A 24,672-nucleotide genomic window follows, 5' to 3' on the forward strand; every position below is an offset into this window, starting at 1 on the left:
TTTCCAAGAGTGAAGCAAGGGCTTTCAGTGATATCTGGCAGGCCTTTGAAAAACTTATGTAACTTTTTTTTTTTCTCTGTTAAGCAAAACATTTTAATTGAGTTTATTGTCATTTATTGTGCGTGCAAGCTTTAGTAGTCACACAACACTTGGCTGCTAATTCTGCCCTGTGAATTGTATGAAACCATGCCATAGTGCATTGAGCGGTGTTCATCCACATTCAGTCTCAGGATATAAGAGATTCTGTCTCATAGGCGGGCAAAAGGAATACATATACCCCTACCACAGCACCTGGGATAAACCTTTACTTATTCTGATATAAATTGGACCTGGAGCCTAGCTCCCTAAGAAATAATCTGAGTATTTATTTTTAAAGGATCAACTTTTACAGCAACTACAAAGATCAAATAGAAGTCAAGGTCATGGTCACTAAAAAGTCGCTATTGTGACCAAAGTGTGGTTTGAAGATCATATGTGTTGTTTTCATACATTTTACATGTTTCACATAATGTAATTTATTTAAAAGACTAGTCAAAGTTATTTTCCTTTACAATTTCAGTAGCAATTGATTTAAGTTTGGAAGAATACCATTCTGTACATGAAATTATCCCAATTATCTTCAGTTATATTTTTTACATCTTATACATTTTATATATTTTATATTTTAAAATTTTGATAATGAATAAGTAGCAGATTAACTAATGTTTTGCTATTTCTAAATATGGCATTAAATATACAAATAAGAAAACTAATAAGAGCAAACAATGCATAGAATTTACTATGTGTTGGTTTATTTCTGAGATGATTTAACATATATACTAAGTTAGTTAATCTTCACAGCAATCATATGAGGAAGGCATGATTGTTTATCTATCTATAGTTTACACAGGAGTAGCTGAGGCTTCGAAATATTATGTAAATTTCCCAAGTTACACAGCTAATGAGCTGCAGAGCTGCAGTTCCAAGCCAGGTTGTCTGGCACCAGTATTCCTTAATGAGGGCTACAATGTCTCACTACAGGGTGAAGGTTAACAGAAAGCAGAGAATTCAATGCAAGTCCCTGGTAAAACAAAGCAAAACACATTAATATTGGTTTTGTCTAAATTTGGCCTTGGAATAATTTAATAGTTATGTAAAAAAAGAGTACACACTCAAGATTTATTCTGATGCTCTAAATATACAGGCAACATTAGCCAAGCATCACTAAATATATAGGAACATAAATTTAGAAAGCAAAACCCACCGGGAAATATTAGGCTGCTATTTGAAAAAGCTGGCTGATAACGTTTTAAAAGGTAGAAGTAAATTATGTGCTTTTTACATATTGGTTGATGAATGACTAAAACGGTCTAATTCGTAACTCTATACTAGTGTAGTTAGTTGAGTATATTTATTTTTGACTTTAAAAGTTGTTAAAACACAACATCAAGGGTTCGAAATGCCCTTGTCTACTAATGTTCATTCTTTTAAACTCTACTCCAGTCACCAACCAAAACTTAATTCACATTTTGTTTTGACAGAAAAATAAATAATTGCTAGTGGATAGGACTGCTGAGGTCCCTGCTCTCATAAAACCTACATTTTTTGAGGGAGGCAAACAACTAACTGTACAATTACGATGTGATTCATTGGGCTGGGGGAAATGGAACATACAGACAGACCTTAAACTGGCTCAGAGGAAGTGTGGATCAGACTAGCATGTGAGGGGGACTCCAGGGGTATGGATGGTTTTCCCTGCAGCTTTGAAAACGCCCCGAAGAATAGAGAACCAGGGTGTATCTGAAAATCTAAAGAAATTAAAGGGCAAGCCCCACAGTGCAATGGTAGGGAATTAGGGCTTTGGATTTAGACTTTTCTGAGTTCAAATCAGAACTTCCTCATTTTCAAACTGATATGACATTATGTGACTTCACCTTTCAAATTCTCAGCTTTTGAAACTAAAAAGAAATTAGTCCTATCTTGAAAATCTTCAGGGAGGATTAAAGGTGATTTGGTATGTAAAGCATTAAGGACAGTATTCAGTACGTAAGAAGCTCTTCATGAGTGCTCTCAAGTTCACTGTGGTTAGTCTGTAAAGAGCTGGTGGGAAGCTCCACGAGAGGGGAGGCTGGAGGATTCAGCCTAGAGTGGCAGAGTCGGCTTTGTGCAGAATCTGGGCTTTTCCAAAGAATAATGGGGAAAATCTGAAGGGCATTAAAATAAGAAGTTACACCATCAAATTTGCATTTTGAAAAATATTAATAGTGGGATGCAATACTATAAAAGTGAAAAATAATTTATTTTGTAAGGTATTATGAAGACAAGACTGAATAAAAAGAAATATGTGAATAGTGGCAGGAATAAGACCCAATACTCTTTAGAAATATACACCTTATATATTTTTTTTTTTATGTGTAGAAAAATCCTGGCAGCCAAATAGAGAACCACCTATACGCAGAGAATGTCTCTGGATCAAAAAACCATTACACAACAGGTTCATAATTATTAGAAAAAATGTATGGGCATTCCAGTTGTTGACGTATCCACATGTGCAGACAAATAAGTATCACATGCTTAGCAGATGGTCAGAAATTTTGATTACACTTAAATTCAGTATTGTAACATTTGTGATTTTTATGTACTTAGATGGTTGTTTCCTGTTACTTGTTATATATGTGATTGCATTCAATAATTGTTTGCTGAATCAATGTTTATGTGCAAATCACATTAATTTTATACTTATTGTCACATCTTATTGATTCCATTCATATGTTGCCTTACCACACAATGTAAAATTATATATTCCCTGTTGGATTGTTATTTTTAATCTTATATGTGGGATATGTATTCTATAAATATTGATGATATTGCAATTTGTATGTGCCCGCATCATATTTCTCTTGGTTGAAATTAGTACAGTTTCTCCCCCTTGAGAACAAATAACTGCCAGTATTTTTCAAAAGTATGGTCAGAGGACCAACTATGTAGGAGAAAAATCTAGGGAGGGGTAAGTCTTTATTACAATTGCAGATTCCTGAGCCGTAACCCAGATTTACTGAATCAAAATGTTCTTGGAACCTGCATTTAAAATATATATATATATTATTTAGGAGATTCTTATGTGAATTCAAGTTACAAAGCCTCTTCAAAATGTGTATGCAATTCTTTTCAGTTGAAGTGACTAGAGCTGAACCATCTCAGTGTGGTCATTTCTATAAGTATTACTTGACTGGTAAAACAATGTCTATGATAGAGTATCTTGATTTCTTCTATATTAATCAGAAAAATAATCTCATAAAGCATTGGAGAATAAGCTAGTGTTAGAGTCTGAATGTGTGTTACCCCATAATTCATATGTGGAAGCCCTAATGCCTAATGTGATAGTATTAGGAGGTAGGGTCTTTGGGGGTGAGTAGGTCATGAGGACAAAACCATCATGAATGGGATTAGTGCTCTTATAAAAGAGACTCCAAAGAACTCCCTTGGCCTTTCTGTCAAGTGAGGATACAACTAGAGGTCTGTCCTACAAGAGGGCCCCTCACCCAACCATTCAGACACCCTGATCTCAGACTTCCAGCCTCAAGAACTGTGAGATAAACTGGATTGTTTATAACCTACCCAGTCTGTGGTCTTTTGTTATAGCAAAACAGACAGCTTGTAACATGTACAATGATTAAATAACTTCCGAAAGGACAGAGAGATGATTATTTGAACATTATCATCTTGAAATGCATGCTCACATGATATATACTTGGCCCTATCTAACTTAATAGGTGTGTGTTTGATTTTTTTTAATGAATGACATAATATTTTCACGTGACCAAAGCTGGGTGGGAGAGGTAATTTTTAAAAATCAAGATTCAAAAGGATATACACTGACTAAAATATGATTGAATATATCACAATTAAACTTCAAATATAAAATCCCATCCTAGGACAAAACCATCCATTATATAAATCCAGGAAGTGTAAAGAGCTGGATTGAGGACAGTTTATTTGCAAAAGGCAGATGGCTTTTTAGTTGAATGCAAATTGCATATAAATCAATATTGTTAGTTGCCAAAAATGGTGAAATCGTTTTTACATTGTAATGTTTCAGCAACAACAAATGTAAGTATAAAATTAGTACATTTGTATACAATTTTAATTTTAATTGTTGCATATTCTCTTCCAGGCCTCGAGCACATATATACGTAATTCAAATAGTTTAATAATATACACATCATTGTTAAAATGTTGCTTTTTCTATCTGATATCATATCATAAAGCTAATGTGATCTTCATTAATTGTAGTATTATGCTGAAGGCAAGAAAAATGATAGCAGAGTCTTGTTCCATGCATGGCCCTGGCACACAGCACCACATCTGTAGATGAGCTCCCAGTGACATAGAGTCTGAAAACACTGGGCCAACTTCCTGTCAAGAAAAGAAGATTCTTAGGGAATCATACAATTTTTATGTACTTAAAGGCTGATTTCGTTTTTCTTGTTTGTCTCTAGAGAGCACAATTAGGATCAATTGAATTCAGTTCAACACGCTGTTATTGATCCTCTATTACATTCCAGGCACTGAGCTTGGAGTTTAAGGCTAAATGGACAAGGAAGATACAGTATCTGCCCTCTTAGGATCAAGTTGAGAAACACACATAAAAATCCTTGTCAACTCCTTTTAATGTTCTTGAGATGAATTTCCAAATTGCTCTTCTAAACAATTGCATCCAATTTGTCTTCCACCAGTATTATTTGAGAAAGCTATTTCAACACATTCTTATAGAAACATTGTGTATTAATTAACTTTTTTCTAGTTTTACATGGAAATGGTATATCATTCTTTTAATTTCCATTTTTATTAGTAGTGTGAAAATATTTTTCAAATATTTATTAATGATTATCTATGTGAATTAATTGATCATACTCTTTTCCTTCGAATTTATTGCAGAAAACTGTGAAAATTTTATATGTTAAGTGTAGTTATAATGTTTCTTAGTTTCTAATTATTAATAAAAGTTATTGAAGATTCCTTTAAAATAAACAGATTTTCAAACCAAAATATATTAACACGCTCTTTCTAAATTATCTGGAAAATAAAAGCAAGGACACATTTTTAAAAAATTAATAAAGAGAGAATTCTCTGGCTAGTTAGTAAAACAGCCATAACTCAGCGTAGAGCAATGAAACCAAATAAATAATTCAAAAACTAACTTTGTTACATATGAAAATTTTATTTGGAATAAGAGTGGTATTGGAAATCATTGGAGAAAAGGAAGGATTTTTTCATTAAGCATCACTGGGGAAACTGGTTGTCTATTTCAAACAAAAAAAACAATAATAATTTAGATCACCCCTTACATAATAAAAATGAATTCCAGATTGATTCAAGAATTAATTATTAAAATTCAACAAAAACTAATATAAAAAATGATCAATTCTTTGAATGAGAATGCATGTTCTGAATCAAAAGACAAAGACAAAATACTATGATAAAATCTGTTTTCACAATTTTTCCTCAAATATAAAATATTGATTTACCGAAAGAATACATGCAAGTCATAACGTAATGGGTCAAATATTTAACAATGCATGGAAGAAAATGACAATTTGAATAACTGTTTAAATTCTTGAATCACTGTGTGATTGGTAGTGATTTCATCAGTGTATTCCCATCTTCCTAGGAGAGAGCTGTTTTCCAACTTTAAATACAAATAAATCCAGTAACTTAACACATGTGAAAAGTTGTATGCAAGAGAGTGGATGGAATAAATGTATGGGAGAAAATGACAATTTACATATCTCTATTTAAATTCTTGAATCACTGTGTGATTTTTTTATTTCATCAGTGTATTCCTGTCTTCCTCAGAGAAAGCTGTTTTCCAGCTCTAAATACATACAAATAAGCCCAGCATCTTAGCACATTATTTTTTTATTTAAATGAGAAATCTGAGGCTAAGTACTATCCTTATGATCAGTGTCAAGCATTAGGAAGTGTGTCAACACATAGGTCTTTTTGACCCCAGAGACTTACCTCTGTGTTTGCTATTTTCTCATGAAATGGGCTAGACCACAACCAATTGGACACTAAGAGATGGCATGCAACTGTGTATTATGCACCAAACTAGGAGACCCTCCTCCTCCTCCTTTTCCTTTCTTCCCTTTGTCACCCCCATCCTCCATGAAACATAAGAATAATTTGGAAGAGAAAATTGTCGTGTCTTCTAAGCAGGAGATTCCCTCAAAGCCAAAATTTCCTTGAGCTATTTCATTGAATTCAACCTTTTGAAATAAAAATACTGTAGTTTTTGTGAGGAACGTGTTGTGCCAAAAGTAATGGAAAAACTGACTGTCATGGCTTAAACAAACAAAGATTTATTTTCCTCACATAACTGGAGGGAAGGAGCTATGGATTTGGTTCAGCTCTTCAACAATGCCATGGCCAGTGCCTCTCTCGTTCTCTTGGACACAGATGGCTGCTTTCAAGGAAAAACAAGGGAGAAGTAATGGTGACTTCAATGACTGTCGTCCCAATAGAAATAAAAAGTTTTCCCACAACGTCTCCACATATTTCTGTTGAGGTTTCATTGGTCAGAACTGGGTACTGTAGCAACAAGAGAGGCTGGGAAAATGGGGTATAGATTGCAATGTGACTCACACCAGTGTTTCTCAGTGGAAGTGTTTCTGTTGTTTGGCATAGGACAATTCTTCAGTGTGTTAGGTTGTTCCATGTCCTGCTCACCAAAAGTTAGTAGCTCTTCCCAGTCATTTTGAAAACCAAAAATACCTCCACAGTATTCTACCCACTCCCTAGGAGTGTGGAACTGTGCCATATGAAACTCACTAGAGTACATAAATTTTCATCTATCACCTAGGCCCCAAGCACTTTGCTAGCCTGAATCAAATAAGGATTTGTGAAAAAAGAAAAAGAAAAAAAAAAAACTATATATGGCAAAATTATCCACCACATGAATCATATTCACCAGATAATAAAGATTTTAAATTCAAGTTATTAAAATTGAAGTTATAGCATTTTAAAGCATTTTATATAGTTTAGATATTTAGTGTACTATGGAGCCCTCCCTTCATCTCATTTCTTTATCTTTCCACTTTCTTTCCCTTTCTTTCCTTTCCTGTTTTTACTTTTTTTCTACTATTTTTCTTCCTTCTTTGCTTTGCTTTCTTTCTTTTCTCTCTCTCTTTTTTCCCTTCCTTCTTTCTTTCCTTCCTCTTTGACTCCCTCCCTCCCTTCCTCCCTCCCTCCCTCCCTCCCTCCCTCCCTCCCTCTCTCTCTCTCTCTTTCTTTCTTTTTTCTTTTTTTCCTTCTTTTTTTTTTTGTAGAAAATTCACACAAATGTGATTTAAGTATTTGAAGGTAATGAAACATCAGATGGGTAACATACTTCAAAATATTTCTGGGGAAAAAAGTGACTTCTACTGTACTAGCAAGTTTTCTGTAGCTTTGTGATTGCTTCAAAATTAAAAAGTGTATTTTATAAAATGTATATTAAAATGCTTTAAATATTGATTGTTATGATGGTTGTTAAAAAGTCCTCGGATAGGTGGAGCACAGAGGACTTAGGACAGTAAAAATACTCTGTACGATGTAATAGTGATGCATACATATCATTATGCATTTATCAAACCCATAGAAGAATGAACCCTAATGTAAACTATGGACTTTGGGTGATGATGACATGTCAATAAAGGTTCATCAGTTATAACAAATGTACCACTGTGGTGGGGGTGGTTGATAATGAGGAAAGCTATGCATATGTAGGGGGCAGAGGGAATACAGGAAATCTCTGTATTTTCCCCTCAATTTTGCTGTGAACCATAAACTGCTCTAAAAAATAAAATCTTCATAAAAAATGTGCTTGGTATAGGAAAGTTGTATTAACTGGAATGCATGAGACATAGTGTTTTTATTAATTTGACTTAATGGTCAACCAAGTGAAAAATGAAAATTCCCTTCTCTTTCAATCTCCAGTTGGCATATTTCCAAATATATCAATATGCATCACTGCCTTCGGAAGTTGAGTAAAATGCACTTGCAATAAGTGTGTTTGATGATCTGTCTGCGTCATCGTCTGCCATCTATCAACGTCCTTTCTAAAGTCTTTCAGTGGAGATACTCAGGGTGGAACAGACTGAGTGAAATCTGTGATTTTGCAAAAAATATGCCTTCAAAAGTTGCTTTCAGGGATAAATTCTTGACATTGGCTATGGCAAGTGGAAAATATGGCGATAGTTGAAGGACTCAGAAAATCAGGTTTTCTTTTCAAAAGTGGTGTCCACATTTCCTCCCCATCTCAATTTGCTAAAACCTTCTGGCATTATAAGCATTAAGTCCTCTTCTAATTCCAGTGACGGAATATATAGGCCTTAGACTATTATGGTTTCTGTGCCTCAGGGTCTTGGTTGTAAAGTGAAAGCTGTGTTGATACTATGTATTTCACAGAGTTCTTATGTGGATCATGAGAACAAAGAATGTGGATGGAAAGAGCATTCATAAGAAGATTAGCTAAAGAAGATTAGTTGATGGAAATCACTGAAAGTAACTCTACTTTGTTTTCCCCATTGAGGACATCAGAATCTTGATTTTAAGGTCAGTCAGGATCCATCTAATATCTGAAAGGGATCTTTCTATAAAACTTGAAGAAAACAATGGAAATACTTTTTTTGGAATAACTGAACATACTCCACAGAATGAGAGCCTCATTTAGTTTTTACTGAATTCAAAATAAATGAATTATGGTTGTATAGAATAACATAAATCTAATATTCAATGGAGTTTTGAGTAAATTTCTTCTTTCTGTCCTTGGGTGAAACCCTTAAACAAGGAATCGCTAGGAAAAATGCATGAGCTCTCTTCTGGTTGAGCCTGGATGATTTTGTTACTTCCCCATCTGTGTTGTATTTCTCAGGGATTACACCAGTCTACACCGAACTGTCATGTTCTCCCGCCAGAGATATTAAAAATTACAGAACTATTTCTTGTTCTCTGTCTGCAATTGCTCAGTTTGATTTTAAGGTAACAAAGTCTATATTAATTATATTGTGATGGGAAAATTCGCTTTGCTTCTACTCTGACACACATTTACAATTAACCTGAGAAAGCATCAGATCCTCGCTTTGCTGAGGCTCTCCTGTTGCTCAATATCTCTCATTCATCGGAGGATCTGTGACCCTACAAATACCTGCACTATTTTGCACAGGTTCTTTGCTGTAATCTGGCCATGGGAAGAGTATTTTCATCCTTAAAGGCCAGGTGAAAATACATTTCACCCTGATGGAGTCATGCCACCCCCATCACACTCATGGCCATGCTTTTAAGGTATTTCCTAGGTTACCGTAGTGCAGAATTTAACTGCTACTTTTAAAAAAAAATAATCCATATTACGAAGGCACAGTTTCACATACACTAAGCCTTATTATTAAGTTCTTATAATATTATGGAGAATTTCATGGGAAAGGATAAGTAGAGCAGGACAGTATTAAATTCTGTCCAGGATTTAAGGCAGTGAGAATATGCAAGTCACTGTTATTACTGAATAACTAACATTTCTCATGCTGTCTGTTGGCACTGAACATGTTATGTTTTTAAGCATTTGAGTCACAAAGGCCATCATTATGAAGAGAGAGTTTTAAGATTACAAAATGACACGCTTCATATTTCCATGGTGCCTCACTGAATTTTTTGCTTATCACTCAGCCCTGTCACAAGGTGGTAGTCATCAGTGAATGATCACTTTCTCAATGAGGAAGTTTTATGCCATCCCCTCCCATCCCATCCTGCCCCCCAAAGAAAACATCCTCAGATACTAATGCCAATATTAATAAATTGCTTTAGAAAAGCAGAAGTTCTATGTAGATTTATAGTCATTGTTACATATTGAACAGCACACAATCTTTTTTGTTTTTCTTAAGACTTTATTGGGGAATATTGGGGAACAGTTTGTTTCTCCAGGGCCCATCAGCTTCAAGTCATTGTCCTTCAATCTAGTTGTGGAGGGCGCAGCTCAGCTCTAAGTCCTGTTGCCAATTTCAATCTTTAGCTGCAGGGGGCACAGCCCACCATCCCATGAGGGAGCTGAACCAACAATCTTGTTCTTAAGAGCTCATGCTCTGACCAACTGAGCCATCCGGCCGCCCCACAATCATTTTTCAAATTCAAGTTTTAAGAAAAGATAATATGAGCTTGAATGAATTCCATTGTGACTATTATAGTAATATAATGTCTGCAAAATTTACATGTTAAAATATTGAATTAAAGAAAGTAAGAGATTTTGTTTCATAGTTTATATAAATACTGATAAATCATAAAATGAGACAATTATTTTGAACAAACCGTTATAAAATGTTCTGTCCAGATTACATTTGTCATGTGGTAATAGATACTTGATTTGCAGGTACTGAACTGGAAAGCAATGTATTTGTCGTAGATACAAAAACCTGGAGGTGGGGCATCAGGGCTAGCATGGCAACGCTCGAAGCGATGCTGTCAGATACCTCTGCTCCTTCTAGTTTTCTGGTCAGCCCAGCTTAGCACATGGCCTATAATCTCAACCTTCTCTACCTCAGTGTATTTTGACTTTGTCCCCAGGGACTAGTGAAAGGCAAAAGGGCAAAGGCTGAAGGGTAACTGCCAACTGACTGCCTTTCTCACACTCAGTAACTGCCTTTCTCACACTCAGTAACTTCCTTTCAAATCTCATTGAAAGTAGCACGACACATGGCTACTCCAGTAGCATCAGATTCTGCCAAATTATATGGAACGGATATCCTTTCCTGTTTGGTAGTATAATGTCACAGACATATTGCATCTTCATTTCAGTAAAACATTTGATGAGCTCTCTTCTGATATTTTTGTCACAATCTTCAACATTACAACTTAGTGTTTTTATAATTTTTTGTGAACAAATTTTCCAATTATATTGGACTGATTTTAATTTTTGTGATAGCCAAGATTGGTTCCATCAGTTTCCCCACTACTCCTGAAACCATCTAGGACTTCCTAGATTAAAGTCAGCACTGGACTAGAATAAATGTTTAATCTAGTCTTAGTAGCTATTCATTTGAAGAATGAAGTACTGTCATATAGTGAACCCCAATAAAGTGTTTCTAGTTCGGTAGGCATCTTCCTGATGACATTTTAATATTCTAAGGCAATAATGCAGGAAGACAACTAATGATTCCAGCATTGAATCCTAGTGTAGGAAAGACTTTTAGCCACTTTCCCTCATGCATGGTCTACCTATACTCACTGACTTATTAGCAGCCCTCTCTCCCTATTGCAACCTCCCACCCAAGGAAAGAAATTAATCTGATTATTTAAACCCACAGATTCTGATTACACACACTTATTAATGGGCATTGCCGCTGGGTGTGCAACCACTGGTATGACTTCAAAGAGAGGAGCCCAGGCTCCAAGATTTCTCAGTTGTTTCCTTTTTTTTTATCACATTGCAAATTGGTAGGCAAAGTCAAGGATGCCTCTTAAATTTTGGTGGCCTTTCTCTGACTCTCATGCTGCGTCTGGGAGAGTAATACAGCCATATCTTTCTCTCTCATGCAGGTAGGTTCACCAGAGCCTACTGATCTTAATATTTAGAATTTAGAGGTCTTGGGGTGAGACAGGTATTTAGGGGGTTTCTTTCAGACTTAAAACCAAAGCCAAGGATTGAGATTCAAACAGAGGTCTTGGCCTAGCAACACTGTCACTAAGCTAGCTCAAGAGTAGAGGGCAATTTCAGTTCTTGTCCTTGGTTAGATTACATTATCTCATATAACTCAATATTGGTTCTCCTAGTTTTGGGCAGCTACTTGGCTATTCTTGGTGATGAGATATGTTGGTCTGGTGACTGTCATGAGGGCATAGTTAACTAAAACATATGCTTATAAATAATAAGTGTCTCCTCCATCATGTTGTTTATTTACAAAATATTTAGAGTAAGGTGAGAGAGGGAATGGGAATCAGGCAATCAAGAAGTCTAAAGGAGGCAAAGAAGAAGCACTTGTGAGGGAGAAACGGAATTCAAGCTTTCAATTAAGAATATGCTTTCAAATATATATTATATTAAATACATTATATAAAGGGCATGGAATATAATAATATATAATAAAATATTGTTATAACATATGACTTAAAGAAATCTTTGTATTGTTGGGCTGATCTTTTCTGTATGGGAGAGGTCAAAAGAATGGAAAATAGAGTTAGAAATACAAAGAAGGTATGAGAAAAAGTTTGTATAAGGATTAGCATGTTATAATTTCCCAGTTATTGAAATTAGGTCTACAGATTTAGCTCCAAGCTTTCTGGCAGGCAGAGAAAAATGAGATAAAAGATTAGTTTTAATTTCACATTGTACAGGCAGAGCAGCCATTTAGTTGTCCGTGTGACAACCATATCTAAGCGCTATTGTTTGTTCACTTAAAGTTTTCTCAACGAATGCTTTTGAGGTGCAATCTGAAGCCAGTTATACTTGTGTTCTCCCCTGGGTTTTATTCCCCTCTTTTATGAAGATTTCCCTGCACCCAGTGTTCACATCTCTGGGTATCATGGAAATGGGTTATGAGTTATAACCTGCCCCATCCTGCTGAAATTACAAATCCTGCCTATTGCTTTCCATCTTCAAATGCATGTCCTTGTGAATTGATAGTATTTCTGTTCCTTTTAGGGAACATTTTATATCTAAAATCTCTCTAGAGCTAGAAAACATAGCAAAAACCAATCTGGTCCTGGAATATACTACATTCTCCCAGGGGAGCAAGAAGAGGAGAGGAAAATATTGGCCAAAGCAAAACTCCATTGTCCTTGTCACAGACCAAAGAAAGCTATTTTGATTTACAGGTAGGTAGTTAGATTATCGGAATTCTAGGGCACCAGGAAGTGCCCCCAAATCCTTTTAGTTTTTGAATACTTCTGCTCAGTAGCTAAGGAAGGGTTTAGTTCTTTTTATTTACCTGATATCTCACTGGTGTTCTAATCACTAACAACTTAGTGTGACTATATTCTCTCCTGCCAGAGAATTTTCTCAGAAAATATCTTGGGTATAATCAGGGACAAATGACAAATTAAATATACTTCGGATTTGAAGAAGTTAGAAAAAGAGAGTTTAGAATTCAGTTTAGTGCCTGATGTTTGGACCCTTTATTACAGGACAGTTCTGCCAGGGGTATGATTAGTATCTGATTCAATGTCAGATGCATGAATAATGAAAACTGTTGGAATTACTTCATATCGCTTGTAAGGCCTGAGTTGTAAACAGATTTGGAAGTTTTGGGCCATGCCTAAACATTTCTAGATGTCCTTATAAAAACTATTTAAAAACAAAAAAAATAACTAGATGTACAGAAAACACAATTCTTTCCTAAAAACAAACAAACAAACAAACAAACAAAAAACTAGTGTTATATTACATTAATTTTATTTGATTTAAAAATTGCTCAGTCTAGCTTTCTGGTCAGGAACATCTAGTAAGTATAGTGAGTTACACATAGTAGATCCTGTGTGTGTGTGTGTGTGTGTGTGTGTGTGTGTGTGTGTGTGTGTGTGTATTTCAGTAAAAGTTTATTTATAAAAACAGGTAGGGCCCAGGGAGCATGGTTTGCTGACCTGTGATCTAGAGAAGTGGGAAAAGCTTGTGTGAAGGATGATGTTCTGAAAGATTTGGGTTTAAATTCCACTTACTGGTAGTATAACCCCAGGGAAGTCAATTAACATTTTTTAAAAATTTATTTACAGTTAGTGTACAATACTATATTCATTTCACATGTACAATATAGTGGTTCGACATTTACATGTCTTACATAGTCCTTTCCTATGAACTCAAAATAAAGATAGGCCTCCATATTTTTTTCTGTCTCCTTTAATAACAACTTATATGACAAAATATATCTTGTATGGAACATGGCTGACTATTGCAGTTCACAAAGAAAATTTTATTGAAATATTTAATTATTAGTAGGTTGCCTGTGTAATGCTTTCCAAATTATAGCATTATATGTGCATTGTAAATATTTGTTAAATACAGGCTTTAAAATAAGTAATATAGTCATCTGGCTTTTGTTAATAATTTTGATGAACACTGAAAGGAAGTAAAGTAAGATTTCACAAGTGCAAATGGTGTGCAATTTTGAGAGAAGGTAAGAAACATAATTGCTTTTTTCCTTTAGTAGGCCCACAGCCAAGCCACTGAGAGATGAACCCATGGGAGACAAATTACCTCATGCAGCTCATGTCCTCCTGGGACTTTCCCATAGTACCACTTGGCCAGTTCCTGGACAAGGTAATTTACCACATTTCTTAGTGTCCTGCTCCCAAAGGCACATTCATTTTTCCTTGTCAGAAGTAGGTTAAGGTCTGGAGTTTTGTGTTTATTATCATGAAGTATATTTTGGCTAGCAAAATAGGAGAAAAAGTTGTGTTTTCAGTAAATTCATCCATTACTTTGACTTCAGAGTTGTTAAATTGATACTACCTGAAGAAAATAACCAACTTCAAGTGAGAAGAATCTGAAATATGGTTATGCCATCAAAGGTTTACCTGTGACAAGAAATGAAAATCAAATCATCTAGGCGCTGCCAAGTAAAATGATAGTAAAAGATAAATATAATTTTAGAGTCATCATATAATGACATAATGGAATGGATATCCCTTTATTTAGGTTTGTTTTAATACCAACCAAACTGTTTTTCAAAGTCTGTGAATTTCATTAGTGGAAGGATGTAAGTAGACTGAAGGGCATTTATGGAAGATTGAAAAAGCTGGGATGGGGCTTGAAAAACTGATAGATACATATGGATATTTGGGAAAATATTGATCAAAAGCCTCTGAAATGTTAACCTCAATCAAAAAGAGAAATGAATAAAATTAGTTAAGAAATTTGGTTGTGAAGAAGGGAGGGAAAAATTAACTAGATAATATTTATTGATAAAATAAATTTTAAAGGTATAATCTATTTTAAATCATGTTCTGTCATAAATTTCTTAAAACTGGAAATATTTTAGAATATGAGAAACTTCACAAAATATTAATTATATATCACATCACCTTTTTTAGTATTAGAACTTTTTTTTTCCAGATTTACTCACTGTTTAGAAATATCATAACTACTTTTTTCTTCTAATTCATTATATGTATTTGAACTAAATATATCAAATCACAAATTTACAGAAGTGTTCACATTGTTGTAAAATAGAGAATTGGAATGGTATTATTATTATTTTTTCTGATATAACTACTTCATGATAGGTGCAATGATGTCTTCTTTCTTATTCCCCTGCTTTTTGCCTCACTGAATTATTCTTTCTTGTATTTCTGATGAAATTACATTCTCCTTTTAAATTATTGGATTATTATTATACCTGACTGTTCTGATTCATAGCAGAGATATGGCTGATTACAAAGAATCTCATAAAAGGGAAGTTACAATGGATTTTTGAGGTGCTAATGGCAGCTTCTGGAAAAACCACTAAGGGTATAGATGAGGTGGGGAAAATCATGAGTAAGGCAGGCTCTAGACTTATGACTTAGGTACATGTTTTAGAGATTATAATTCATGGGCAGAAAGGCAGTGAAATGCAAACGTTGGTCCTGATGGAGAAACAGAGAGGGAAGAAAGGACAGAAACAGAGAAAAAGCGCTCATGAATAATGATTCAAGGACAAATTAGAAAACAACAAATTTTGAATTTGAAGTAAAAATTCATTCATGTAATTTGAGCAAAATCAATCTAATAATTTGCTATTTTTAACTAGAATATTTACATTAAAATATTCTGTAATGATATGTTGAAACCCGTTTGTTTTCTTCAGTCAAGCAAATCTAGTAGTGCCTTAAAGGGACAAGAAATAAGGAGTGATACACTCAGAGAAGTGTATTTCCACTGAATTTGTATCTTGACCCTTCCAGGGTTCTATTACATTTCCTTCTAGTTTAAGACATTTACAACCACATGCTCCATGTTATTAAGAAGAGAGTATAGAAATATAAATATTTTCTCAACTCATTGGTGTAAGTGTATTTGTTGTTATTTACTCACCCTTTTGGCTTTTCTCACATTTGATTTAGTTTCAGAAAATTTATTTTAATATAAAACATGCCAAGTTATTCTTTGAATGGCATTTGGCAAAAAACTTGAATCGTGTTGAGTGTGGCACAGACCCATGCAGCAATCCATCCCTAAAGCAACAATCTCAGTTCTGGTCGTATGTCTTTCATGTCTTTTCCATTATAATAATGGAGCATTTTCCATCAAGCCATTCCCCAGCCACCATCCACCGGCTGCCATATTGATTTACTTTTGAAATGTAAATATAATTATGTCCCTTTCCTTCAAAAAGATTTTAAGTGATTGTTTGTAATCCAAAAGATAATAAAAAACTTAGATTGTCATACAGGGCTCTTTTGGCTACGACCCATACTCGTCTGCCTCCATTGCACTGTCTTGATTCTCTCTGCATTAGCTGTGCTGACAGAGTTGGCACCTCCCAAAGTCACCGTGTCATGCTTTCTTGGCTAGGACAGTTCTTTCCCCTTGCTATTCAGTGCACTCCTACTCTCCCTTCAAGTTCAAATGTTAAATTTCCTAATTTAATGAGAAATGCCATTAAGCACTCTGTTTTTTCTTCTCTGGAACCTTATATGTAACTATTAGAACACCAGTAATTATTGTTTTGAACTTTTTGTTAAAAAAAAAACCCACTTTCTCAAAGACATCTTTAATAATCACTTGTTTAAAAAAGAATGAATGAGAAACAAATAACTTCTTAGCAAACATCAGAGGAACATGACATCTTTTATTGCTGTCCTCCACCAAGCTACTAGAAACCTTAGCAATCACACACATAATTAATGTCCTCATATGGCCAGAAGTTCTAGCACCAGATCATTGTCCTACAATAGGAAGTTTTCTGAAGAACAGGTTATCTATGGTTGGTGCAGTTTAGTTTGAAAACATTTTAAAAAGTAATCTAACCCCTTTACTAGATACATCAAGCTCAGAGAGAAATGAAGCCCAGAGAGATGATAAAAGCTTCCAAGAATAACAGAAGAAATGAAAGTTGGGACAGAACTAAACCAAGCTATCCAGAGACCCAATCAGGTCATCTTTATAATAATAATAATAATTATATATATATATATATATATATATATATATATATATATATATATATATAATGAGATATATAGTATGCAAACAAAGAAAAAACACCCACAAATGGTATTTATTTTTATTCACTTTATTCATTTATTTGTTTATTTATAAATACTATTAAATTCCTACTATCGTTATGTTCAAGACACAACACTAGGTGCTATAGAAACAAAAACAAACAGTATATGGACTCTGCCCTTCAAGTATTCATGCTTCAGCTCTTCTCTGTCTCCCTTCTGTTTATCCCTCCTCTGTCCATAAGGAGGCGCTGTCAAATGCGCCTTCCGCTAGGTGCTCTGAGTGGTGGAGGGAAACAAGCACAGGGCTTGGGCATGCTTTCAGACGCTGCCTCTAAGCTCTGAGGCCTCACTGGACATTTCACCTTCTTGAGCTTTGGTTCATAGATCTAACTGGCAATAGTGGTCTCTCTCTACTCTGCCTGTCCACAAGCTCCTTTGAGAAGCAAATGACAGGCATACTGCATTTCAAGGTCATTGGCTTGAGAGGCAGGAGAGAAGGGTTTGACTCTCTGCTCTATTACTTTAGCTGTGTGGTCATATCTTGTCATGTTCATAGGGGCTTATATTATCCACCTGGTCTCTGTTAGGATTAGCACTATTGTTAAATAGGGATAAAGGTCTGACACTGAAGACAATATCAATTATTCACCCCAAACTTCTGTAGACACCTAAGGAATTATTTTTCTCAGACACATGCTATTTGAAGCCTGCCATTTATGAGATAACTGGCGAAGCCTCCTTAGCCTGTATACCAAAGGCACTAGGATTTCCTCTAATAATTTCACACCTTTGCTACAGACTTCAGCAAGGATGCTGGGTGCACAGCAATGACCAAGGAGTCTGAGGCTCTGTGAAATGAGGGCTACTCTGGAGTAAATTGTCATGTTCAAAAAATACAGAATGAGTCAGACCATGCCTAATTCCACAGGAAACAGATTAGTTGCAGCAGAAAACATGTGGAGTTAATTTGGTTAGTAAGGGACTATTAACATCTTGAATTCCACACTGAGACTCCTACCCGTGGAGCTTTTGGATGATTTACAGAACCCCATTATAGCTCTGTATAAATGTAGTGGGTACATTATAAAAGGACAAATCAAGGCTGGCTATTGTTACAGTGAATGCTTGTGTTTTGTATATACTCAAAACTTTAGTCAGCATAAGTAGACTGTACTGATAGGGAGCCTAGGGATTTTGAGGGAATTGAAACAAGAAGTGATATTTACATAACGTTCTTTTGAATACCATTTTGGCGACATTTTGAAATCTGATTTAGAATAATGTATACTTGGATTGAGTCAGAACAGTATGTTTCTACAACATGGAAGTCAGCAGTAGTTAGACTAAACGAATCTTTCATTAATTTAGGATCCCAATTGATTGGTTAATGTTTTGTCATTCAGAACTCAAATTTTGCTTTTTGTAATAATCCCTGAAAGTACTATAAATTTTCGTACTTAAGGAGATCCATGTCTTCATCATTTTTACTTTCTTTTTTGTTTGATGCAGGAAGAATTGAATTTGTTTCTGTCCAGTTCTCTCGCCCCCTTAAGCTTCTGTTTTATTCTGGTTTTTGCTTTGGACTTTTCTTTCTCTCCAGCCTTAGACAAAAGGATCCCTTCTTAGGTGCTATCTCTAGCATTGTTATTGTTTGCTTGCCTGTTAATTTGTTTGTTTTTAAGAGACTTCTGCTGAGGTTGTAAAATATTCCTTAAGGATACAATACTGGAACAGATTTAAAAATTAAAACTTTAGAGATAACCAAACTAGGAGCATTATACAGTAAATTAGCTGATCTCTAAAACTAATTACATAAAAAGAAAATTACCTAGTTTATTTTGCATTTTTCAAAGAGTTTTCTGCATATCTGAAGACCCTAGCATTCTTTTATGTAGATCCAAGGTAACAAAATCTTTTGCTGGAACTTTTTAAAAAACATATTTTTGGGGAATAGATTTTGCATTTGCAAAATGCTTCTTTGAAAACATTTTGAAATTAATTTTGTTATAATAAAAAATGTACCATTTTAAAGCATTGATCATATTATAAATTAATGTTTGTTTTTATGTTATTAAAGTTTAAAATATAAAGATCTTAGAAAAGTATACAGTATTTACATTGCATTATATAAGGGTATGTGTGTGTGTGTGTGTGTATATATATATATATATTATATATGGCTACTTATATATACACATACATAGAAATGATTTAGATATTCTCACAATTCAAAGTAAATAGTCTTAAATCTGCAATTATATCAACCTCAATAATCTTAGCTTTACTCTGAATTCTCACATCATATTTTAAAAATGGCTACTTTTTATGAGTGCTTATGAATTAGGCAATACACTGTGTCCTGTGTCCTCTGTCCTTCCCACATATTAACTCATTCATTCCTCACAAGAGTCCTAAGTTCAATGAATTATTATCCCTACTACTAAACCCAGGCTCAGGAACAAAGTAGCCAGGGTTATACAGCTCTTGAAAGGCAGAATAAGGATTACATTAATTCCTTGATCTTAACCACTACACTGGCCTTTTAAAAATTACATTAACTGTCTTACGTGAATCAAATGGATGCAATAGAAAACACTTTTAGGAACTCAAACAGACGAGCAATAAGCCCATATTGTTTACATCAATAATACATAATGTGTAGTAAAATATAACTTCCTCATTTTAAGCAAATGGTAGAATAATATTATTTCATGAAACAGAAAAATTGGATTGGGATTAATGATTTTACAGATGGAATCATTATTTGTATCTCTCAAGTAGCAATTAGGATCTAGGCAGAAAAATCAAACCTCGTTAGGTTAACTGACACAAGGACATGGTTAGAGGAACTGAGGGTGAGACCACCCAGAAATTAGCAAGAGCAGGAAGCTATAATAGGATTGGAAGGGCAGTGAGAACAGGTGGTGTTACAGGAGTCCAGAAATCATGGCTGACTCACAGCTGCTGGAATCATGACGAATGGGCTGTGGTCAGGGGTTGGAGCTACAGAGAAACCAACTACAACCAGAGCCACCAAAGAAACAGATAGATGAAGAAATACCGTGGTCTCTCCCTCCTGTAGCATTCTGATCATGATCATTGGTTTCAGCCTTCCAATGCAGATTCCGCCTGGAAGCTAAAGGGCAAGAGCGCCTTCAAAAAATGGGGTTTCCAATGCAGCAAAACCGAAGAAGGGTAGGCAACAGGTCGCAGAGAAGACAATTCAGCTATCCTTCCTCCTTGTCAACCCACCAAAATTAACCAGATGGTTTTGGATAAATCATTTAACTACTGTGAAATAGTTTCCTTATGTAGAAAATAAAAATATGACATGGTATTCCTGCCTCATAGGATGATTGAGAAAAGTAAATGCGATGGTGAGTATAAATTCTCCATTTATATAATAAGGCCCAATGAAAATATAAATATTTACTACATTTATATGCAACGAAGCATAAATATTTTTGCTGTATTCATAAATGAGCTGTAGCAACAATTTCTAATGCAAAGGTAAATATATACTAGAGGTAACTTACTAATCCATGTGATTGGGAAAAGCTTTTATTGCTGATTTTGTAGGAATTGTGGAAAGATACAATTATCTCTGATTAGTGTTGGAATTTGTTTGATATATTCATTTAAGTTTATGGACATGTAATCGCATGTATGTTAAAGTAATTAAACAAGGAGGTGATTAGACTGAAGTTATTGTAACGCTTTGGTAGCAAACAAATACCTAAGACAGAGCCAATGCACTGGAATCTACGAAATTGAAACTTAGAAAAATTAATTGTGGGGACAGAGTCCCAGAGGGCAGTTTCCAGGCTCTCTGCCTCATGTGGAAAGGTGCTGGCTCGGGTAGTAGATCGTCATCATCTGTAACTAGTTGGCCATCAGCTGTAACCAGTTAGCCATTGGTCCCTGATAAAACTGCCATGGCCGTGCTCAGCAAGCACGGATTGCAGTTAGCAAGGGGTTGGTTTGTTGGCAGAGAAGCGGACGGCGGATTGCTCACCATGTGGAAACTTCTTCCTGTATCTCCAACCCAGCCTCCAGCGAGACTATAGTGGTATGAACCCCTGATCCACAGTTCCATTGGTGTTCCTTTTTGGCCTCAGCATATCGTGTTCTTATGTGGGGAGCGGGACCAGAGACCCTGCATTACACCAGTCACAAAGAGCCAAATAGGATTTCCCAAATAAGGTAAATGCTTAAGCTACAGCCAATCAAATAATTTCCTTGCTTTGCTTCAGCTTCTTCTCTGTAAAAGACTTGCCCTTAACTCCTGTTAGTAGAGCACTCAGCTACCTTTGGTTTGGTGCTGGCTGGTTCAGATCGATATATACTCAAACTCTAAACTTCTTAATGTGCCTCAGTTTATCTTATATCATATATGTAAAGGAATATATATGATAAAAGATAAAGTAAAATATGTAATATACATTTTTTTACTTTGAGATCTAACATGATATGATGGTTTTATTTGATATAATACACTAATTTGATATTAATGTTTTGGGGGAGAAATTGTAATGACAGGTGAATTTTGATGTCCCAACTTGATTAAGTTAAACCATCTTTGATAACATCTGAATAACTGTAAAACTTTTTGAGTAATTTATACCGATACTATGCAGGCAACACTCCTAAATGTGTAAAAAATTGATAATGCCAATTTAGGATGTAATGAGAGCTTGAAATGCATTTAAATTTTTTTTATTAGTTTCATGTGTACAAAACACTTTAATAGCTAGATATTTATCATTTATGCCCCTCACAAAGTGATAACCTCCCTCCCCCAATCTACTACCCCTCTGACATTGCATACAGCCGTTATATTTCCACTGTCTCTATGCCTTATCTGTACTCTACTTCTTGTGAATATATGTGTGTGTGTATATATATGTATATATATATATATATATATATATATATATATATATATATATATGCATATGCTAAATAATAATGACTGTCAACTATAATTGCATATATATATATGCAATTATAGTTGACAGTCATTATTATTTAGCTTCTGCTTCAGGTGTACAGTGCAGTGATCAGGCATCTACACCATCCCTGAGGTGGTCTCCCTAATAAGACAAGTGTCCATTGGATACCCTACAAAATGTGAGGGGATTAAAAAGCATAATCGGTAACCACAAAATTGCCATGGGGATACAAAAGACAATTTGAGGAAATGCATTTTTTACAGAGTCACAAGACTTCCTAGTAATAACAAAATTTATCCACAATGAATTACAAATATTATTTGTCCTTATTTGAAATCAAATGTCATGAAGTAACTTTTCTCTTTTAAACATAGTTAAGTATATTTAAACAGAAAAAACACCTTTAAGCACTTTGAGCAAAACTCAGCTCAGAGTGCCCTTATAATGACTGATCTAGCACCAAAACCCTGACTCTTGTAGAATAGCTGAAATGTCAGGTTTTGTAGCTGACTCCAGCAGTAGCCAAAGAGATACTACAGTACATACAAGAGTTGTGTTGGCAGAACAAGTATGTTGGGGAGAGAAATTGCAGAGATGGGAAAGCCAGGTAAGGAGACCAAAACAAAAGGAGGAAATACGAGACGTTCAGGGATACTACCTATAACATCAGAGGAAAAAATGAGAGCAAGGTAAAGCATTCTTAGACAAAAACAATGAGAAGGAATTAGATAGCTCATTGAAAGATTGACAAGCGGGGAAAGAACCAAGGAAGATTAAGGATAGGGTGGAATCTTCCTGATGGCAGAAGCATTTATTATAGTGGTGACTGGGAGGAAAACAATTGACGTAAAGGAAGGAGAAATGAATGATGAGGAAAGTTTCTTCAAAGGAACTTAAAATAAGCAAACGTTTGCATGCAACCACCTTTGTACCTAAAATAGACTTATTTGTAGGGTTTATCTTCAGACAGGGGAATTTGGTGGTAATTTTTATGTCCTTCTTCATAGTTTATAGTTCATAGTTCAAAGTTTATTTGAAAACTTTTTTATAATGAATAAACATTACTTAACTAAGGTGAGAAACATTTACAAATTTTGAAGTTAATATATTATATATATATACATATATACATATATAATACACGTGTATAATATAGTGTAATTTAAAGTTACATATGCACTAAAAATGGCATCAAGTAGAACAAAGCATCCATCATAGTTATCTCTAATGTTGGGTGAATTTTCTTCTTTTAAGCTTTTTAAATAATGTTTAAAACATTTATTTTCTCCAAAGCCAACCAAAAGCATTACAGGTTTGTAAAAGAATGGGGTGCAATTCAAATAAAGGTATATCAGCATATTAAAATTGACCAAGTATTTTCACCGAGTCACTAATACACAATGAAAGATTAAAATCCTTACTCTAAGAAGTAGGTTTTTCTGAATAGTAGAACACGCCTTCTTTAGTCATGAAGGTTGCTGCATTATTACCACGTAGAAGAGTAGGCTTTTCTCAGACTAATTATCTCTCTTTTTATATGCATATATAAAATGTAAGTTTAAAAAATTCTCATTACTCAGAAATTAGCCCCTTTTCCTATGAGTAGTCACTCCCCATTCACCACACACTACATCTCCTGAATCATAGGCAACCATTAATCCCATTTCTATCTCTATAATGTCTATTCTAGGCATTTCATATAAATGAAATGATAAAATAATGTGGTCTTCTCTGACTGGCTACTTCCACTTGGTATGTTTTCAAAGTTCATCCATGTTGTAGCACGTATCCATCTATCAGTACTTTATTCCTTCGTATTGCTGAATAATCTTGTGGACATATCACATTTTCTTTACCCACTCATCAGTTGATGAATATTTGGGTCATTTCCACTTTTTGACTATTATGTATAATGCTACTATGTACCTTAGTACACAAGTTGTTGTATAAGAATGTATATCTGGATTCTCAATTCGTTTCTATTAATCTATTTGTTTATTCTTATGCCAGTACCACACTGTCTTGATTACTATAGCTTTGCAGTGAGTTTTAAAACTGAAAAGTGAACGTCCTTGAATTTTGTTCTAGTTTTTCAAGACTGTTTTGGCTTCTTGACTTTCCGTATGAATTTTAGGATGAGCTTGTCAATTTCTACAAAGAAGCCATTTGGGATTTTGATAGAGATTGTGTTGCATTTGTAGGCCAATTTGGAGAGTATTACCATTTTAAAAGTATTGTCTTCTGATCCATAAACATAAGTTGTCTTTCCAGTTATTTAGATTTTTCTTAGTTTCTTCAACAATGTTTAGTAGTTTTCAAAATATACATTTTTCATTTTTTCTGTTACATTTATTTCTAATTATTTTATTCTTTTTGATGTCATTAGAAATAAAAGTATTTTTGCAATTTCTTTTTTAATTATGCATTTCTGGTGTATATAAATATAATTGATTTTTGTACATTGATCTTTAAGTTATTTTATTAAGTTCATTCCTAAATATTTTATTATTTATGCGATTTTAGATAGAACTTTGTTAATTTCATTGTTTTGTTGTTCATTGCTAGTGTATAG

At 34.6% G+C, this 24,672-nt stretch overlaps 1 long non-coding RNA gene across 2 annotated transcripts in view; it reads left to right on the plus strand.

The window, feature by feature from the left end:
* Positions 1-24,672, plus strand: part of LOC141572066 (uncharacterized) — a 55,367-nt gene that overhangs the window by 6,243 nt on the left and 24,452 nt on the right. The window contains exon 1 of one of the 2 annotated variants that reach the window (XR_016019740.1): positions 21,176-21,351. The exons of the other annotated variant lie outside the window; for it this stretch is intronic. This is a non-coding gene — a long non-coding RNA (uncharacterized LOC141572066). Of the gene's footprint in view, positions 1-21,175; positions 21,352-24,672 lie in introns of those variants that run through there. 2 annotated transcript variants of the gene reach the window in all.

This window comes from Rhinolophus sinicus, chromosome 17 (genome assembly GCF_057876585.1).
Source record: "Rhinolophus sinicus isolate RSI-liver-muscle chromosome 17, RSI-T2T, whole genome shotgun sequence".
NCBI classification, from domain to species: Eukaryota; Metazoa; Chordata; class Mammalia; order Chiroptera; family Rhinolophidae; genus Rhinolophus; species Rhinolophus sinicus.